At 37.9% G+C, this 5,737-nt stretch overlaps 1 pseudogene; it reads right to left on the reverse strand.

The window, feature by feature from the left end:
- Positions 1–1,710: 1,710 nt before the first annotated feature.
- On the reverse strand, positions 1,711–4,412 carry LOC106824506 (large ribosomal subunit protein eL42-like; annotated as a pseudogene).
- Between the last annotated feature and the right edge of the window lie 1,325 nt (positions 4,413–5,737).

A 5,737-nucleotide genomic window follows, 5' to 3' on the forward strand; every position in this document is an offset into this window, starting at 1 on the left:
CCTCCGTTTAGTTACTTTGGATTCTATTCTCTTTCTGATTTCTGGAGTTGGATGATTAACTCATAAATTTTCAGACTTCTTTGAGCATATGAGGCTGTAAATTTCTCTAAAGGTACTGTTTTAGCTGCACCCCATTAGTTTTGATATGTAGATTTTCATTATTGTTCAGTTGAAATATTTCCTAATGTCCCTTACAGTATCACCTTTAACCCAAAAACTACTCAAGTTTCCAAATATATTTTTGTATTATCTTTTTGTTAATGCTTTCTAACTTAATTGTACTGTAGTCAGACAATATATTCTATATATTCTGTTAATGTTTGTGGAGATTTGTTTTGTGGCCCAATATGTAGCTAATTTTCATAAATGTTTCATTTATGTTTGAGTAAAATTTGTTTCTTAATTTGGGGTATAGGGTTCAATATATGCTCATTACATCACAATTGTTATGTTATTAACATCTTCTAAACATTCGTGTTTCATTTGCTTGATCTGTCAGAACAAAGATTTGTTAAAAAATTCCCCTTCTATTGTAGACTTGACATTTTTCCTTGTAGTTCTTTCCATTTTTTGCATTGTATATTTTGAGGCTAAATTTTAGGTGTATAATGTCTAGAAACATCATATCTTCTCTGTGAACTGAAGTTTTATCATTATGTAATGACCCCTCCTTAAAGCAAAAGCATTTTTAGAGATAGTCTTTGTCTCTCATTTTGAGATAGCTGTATCAGCTTTGTTTTGGTTTGTATTTGCCTGGTGTTTCCTTTTTCCATTCTTTTATGTGTGACTTTCCTATTCTTTTATGTTTGAAGTATGTTTCTTATGAACAGGCTACAGCTAATTTTTAAAATATAATCTAATTAGACAACTGATCTTTTAAATGATTTTACCCCCCTTATATTAACTGTTATTGAATAGTTTACTTCTGTTCTTACTTTGTGTCACCAAATTTCATCAATTATAAGGCATACATTTTTTTCTGCCCATTTTAACATCTTTGAAATTAGAATACTTCTTATGATTGTTGTAATTAGCAGCTTTTCTCTTTCTTAGTAACATGTAAAATTTAGGAACGTCACCTTAGTTTCCATGAAATATAATATTTACTCTTCTTTCTTAAGTTTCTCTCCCCTCCCATCCCTTTATCTTTATTGACTTAAGGTGTTAATTTTTTTATTTTCTTTTTTTGCCTGTACTTGTTTAGAAGTCACACATTCTATCTGTATCATTTTAGTGATTACTCCTAAAATTGTAACAAGCATACTTGAATTAAATTCTAAAACTAATCAGTGTGTTAGGTTGGATTCGTCCAAAAGGTGCCCTTGAAACCAGAACTTGGGTACAGGCATTTGGGAAGTGACATCAGGAAGCAGAAACGAAGGAATAGGAAAGTGAGATAGGAGAAGAGAAAGGCCAGTATAGGGAACACTCAAGAGCAGATTACTGTTGTATAGGTAACAGGGGCTCAAGCCCTCTGAACAACCAAGTGGAACTTGTCTCAGAATTGTCCCACCAGGTGACGAGGAGTTTGGAGCATTTATCTACTGACCCCCACATTGGTCAAAAGTGACCCCTGGAATTGTTAACTCACTTGCACTTCCAGATTACATCTGCTTAAGTCAGAAAGTTCTGTGGTGCAGGAGAAAGACAGGAGGTGCAGAAGAGAGACATATGTGCTTGAGCAGCAGCTGGCAGTCTGTTGGAAACCGTCTACCACAGCTGTAAGAGAACTTCAGTGGGCAGAGAGGATGTGGGTGGCATATCAGCACTGTCTACTATGATCCCCTGCCCCTTTTTCTTCTTAAATCCTCCCAGTTCAAAATGTTTGCATCTCTTCATAGCCTGAAGTCTCTTAGCTCTGCAGTTGGGCTCAATTCATTCAAACCTCAGTACAACCTTCTTTGTAGTTTTAGCTTTTCTCTGGAAATCAGCTTAGTCTGTCCACTGTAGCCAGCCTGCTTCCAGTCATAGCACCGCTTTCCCTGGGTGTACAGAGAATCCTTGCCCTTCTTGTACTGTGTCACTGTGTGGGTTGCTGTTTGCCACACTTCTGACAGAAAGTCTGGTGAGTTTTAGGAACATTCACCACGTTTGCAGGAGTGCTGTTGGCACAGAAAGCTCTGGTTGTTTTAAGATGTTCTCTTTGTCTTTGTTTTTCTGCACTTCAATGAGTCTAAATGTGTATCTATTTTTACTTATGCCATTCTGGACTGTTGTGATCACAGAGCCAGTCAAAGAAAGTAGGTAAGCAGAGTCTGCCTGGATTCTGCCAAAACCTTGTGGCCCAAAGTCATAGGAAAAAAGTGAAAATACAAAGTTCAGTCAGGCAGTAATGAGATTAGTGAACAAAATCGGCTAAGGTCTTGGAGGTTGTAGAATCCAGATGATAAAATCAGGTAAAAGAAAAAAGAAAGAAGTTACAAAAAGCACTGTAGCGTGGTACAAGTGAAACAGGAGATATTAACCCCACCTGAAGGGTGTGGACTTGGGGTCTCCTCTAATTCTGAGACTCCTAAAACTGGACTCAGTATGTCAATCTGTGATGCAGGAAGAATTACACTGGACATGGGCAGCTCCAGGTCTGGCATCCTTGTACCAAATGTGTTTGTGCAATAAGCGACTCCAACTTGCCTCAGGTGACAATCATATTGTCATTATGAATTATTGGCTCAGTAATCTAAAGTCACAGTAATTCTAAGTGAGTTGTGTCTCTTTGCCCCAGAAACATAAAAATTATGAAATGTATCAAGCCTATGGCATTAATCATTTTGTTACATTCAAAATAATTTCTGCATGTTTGGCATTTAAAATAGTTCACTATGTCAAATTCAATTATAAATTACAAGTATATGACAAATTAGCCTTTGATTCCAAATTAAATGCTTGATTTGAGGAGAATGGTATAAGAGGAAGTGACTTAGTTTATAAACAGTGTCAGAGTGGTTAAGAGAAACTGTGTTAAAGAGTTGCTTAATGTGGAAAGGATTAGCTTATTGGGCCATAAGTTTGTTGAGTTTAGACATTTTAAATTCTTAAAGTAAATTGAATACATTCAATTTATAAACATTTAAAGTATTTAAAGGTAATTAGTCTGTTCAACTCAAGTTTACTTAACATTAATCAAAATCCAATTCCCTTATGTAAACAGTTCAATTTATATTAAAGATTCCCCAAAAATTATTTCTACTTTATATAGTATTCACTGGATTTAAAATAGTATAGTAAAATTTATAAAATTATTTTAGGGGTTTAAGAAAAACTAGGCTTTTAAGTTTATAATTTCAATAAGTAAAATTTTAAAAATCAAACCCAAATAAATGAAAATAAAAATAATCTGTGTGCACAAAAGCTGCCCTTGGACATCAAAAATCTCATGCAGATTCACAACTCAATCTAAGAATTCATGTCCTTTATCAAGGTAATCTCTTGCTCATTCTCTCTCATCTCACCTTCTGAAATTTCTATTGGGTGTCAATTGGACCTTGTCACTCTCATGACACTCATATATTTTTTTCCTTCAAGTTATCTCCTCCAATCCACAATTTTGTCTTCATCTGGATCTAACATGCTGTTGACTCTATCCACTGGAAGGCGTTTCCTCATTTCAATGACTCTATTTCTCATTTCACATCAGACACAAACCTGCTCGCTTCCTCAGAGTCAAACTGCCTCCCTCGTTCTCAAAATTCTTCCAGCTCCCAGTGACTCACTGAAGAGTGTGGCGCTCTGCTGCCTTTACTGAGCACCTGGGCTGGCTGGAGGTCTGGGATTGCCTGGCTTCACATCCCACATGCCAGAGCTGTCTGCACCATGTTGCTCCTCTACTTCTGGACACAGGATCTTGTTTCCTGAGTGGCATCAGAGGATGAATAAACCAGCACTTATGGGTTAGCTCTCCATGGAGTGGAATTTGAGCAATAAGAAACAGGAGGGAGGTGAGCTGATAAATTCTCCTTCTCTTCTCCCTTTCAATCGGGGGTCATGTTTCTTTTTGAAATCTTTCCTATATGCTAAGCAAAATGCCTGCTAAGTGACCAGTTATCTCTTCATGGCTTCTCAAGAAAGAATGACCAGAGCTGTAATGCATCACATCGCATTGCTTTACATCTCTCCTTGCCCTACTTCCCCTTTTCTCCCTTGCCTTCATCTCAATGGGCTTCATTTCCTGAATAAAGGATCAGTATCCTAATCCTTGCCTCAGGCTCTGCCTTCTAGAGAACCTCAGCTAAGAGACTCTTTAAAATTTTTGTTTGGTTCTTTTTGAGAATCTCAATCTTTCCTCCTGTTTGTAAAAATTCTATTCTTTGATGATATTAATGTATCTACCAGCCAGAGACTATAAAATATGTTTAAAATAGTACCTTCATTGTTGGAAATTTAATACTGCCCTTCATATTGTAACTCTCACTCATGGTGGATTATTTCCTTGTTCTGTGATTTTGGATTGTGAGTTCACCTTCAGCAGGTTATATTGAAGTGAACCCTGAGAATCCTTAGCTGAGAGTTTGTCCTTCTAGAGAGGACTTGTATTGACTCTGTCACAGATATTATCAGTTTGGGAATTCTCGACCACAAGAGTGGTATAAATGCCAAACTCTGCCTTCATGGAGGACAAGTGTCTTGGGAGATCTTTTCCCTTTATCTAGATATAAGTGAAGATGGACAAGCTCCCTTGATATCCCTCTTTGCTGATGTTTGATTTTGCTTTTAGTTCTCGTCCTTTTCCTAAAGGTATAGGAGGGCCGGCCCCGTGGCCAAGTGGTTAAGTTCGCGCGCTCCACTGTGGCGGCCCAGGGTTCAGATCCTGGGCGCGGACATGGCACTGCTCTTCAGGCCACGTTGAGGCAGCGTCCCATATGCCATAGCTGGAAGGACCTGCAACTAAGATATACAACCATGTACCAGGGGGGATTTGGGGAGATAAAGCAGAAAAAAAAAATAGATTGGCCACAGTTGTTAGCTCAGGTGCCAATCTTTAAAAAGAAAAAAGAAAAAAAGAAAGGTAAAGGAGCCTTTTGACAGTTCTTTGCTTTACGTGCAAAAGCTCCTTCAAGTTCCCTAGGAACAGCTGCAGTGTGAACTCAAGACTACTGCTCTGGTTTGTAGGTCCCTCTCCATTTTTGCCCCTAGGGTTTGTATTATTTTCTTATAAGCTCAGCTATGCATTTCAAAGACAATTTTTTTTATATTTCATGATTCTTTTATGGTATTTTACAATGGAAGTTTTTTTGGATTATTTAATCTGCTATAGTGCTAGAAATGTAACATGTAGCCTGTCTTTAATAACTAAAATGGATCGAATCATTACTAAGCACCATTGTAAGCACATTAAATGAATTAACTCCTTTATCCTCTCAACAACTCTGTCAGTTAGGCACTATTATTACCCCCACTGTGTTAGTCTGGGTCCGCTGAGAAGCAGATTCCAAGAATAGAATAAATATGAAGGATTTTATGAAGGAAAATGCCTGTGAAAAAGGAAATGGCCGGTGGGGGAGTTGGTAAAGGCTGGGTGAATCATTAGACGATAACTCAGATGTAACCTTGAGTAAAGAAAAAAGGAAGGAAGATCGGGTTAAAGTATCTTACACTGCAGAGCCATCTCACTAAAGTTCAGTAAAGCTGTTGGGGGGTCTTTGAACAAAAGCTGGCTGACGGGAGTCCCATATCTCCCAGGAATGGGCCTGTCTTAGTCTCCCTGCCACATTCAGTCATCGGTGGGAGAAACCCATGAGCG

The sequence above is a fragment of the Equus asinus genome, chromosome 8 (genome assembly GCF_041296235.1).
Source record: "Equus asinus isolate D_3611 breed Donkey chromosome 8, EquAss-T2T_v2, whole genome shotgun sequence".
Taxonomy (NCBI): domain Eukaryota; kingdom Metazoa; phylum Chordata; class Mammalia; order Perissodactyla; family Equidae; genus Equus; species Equus asinus.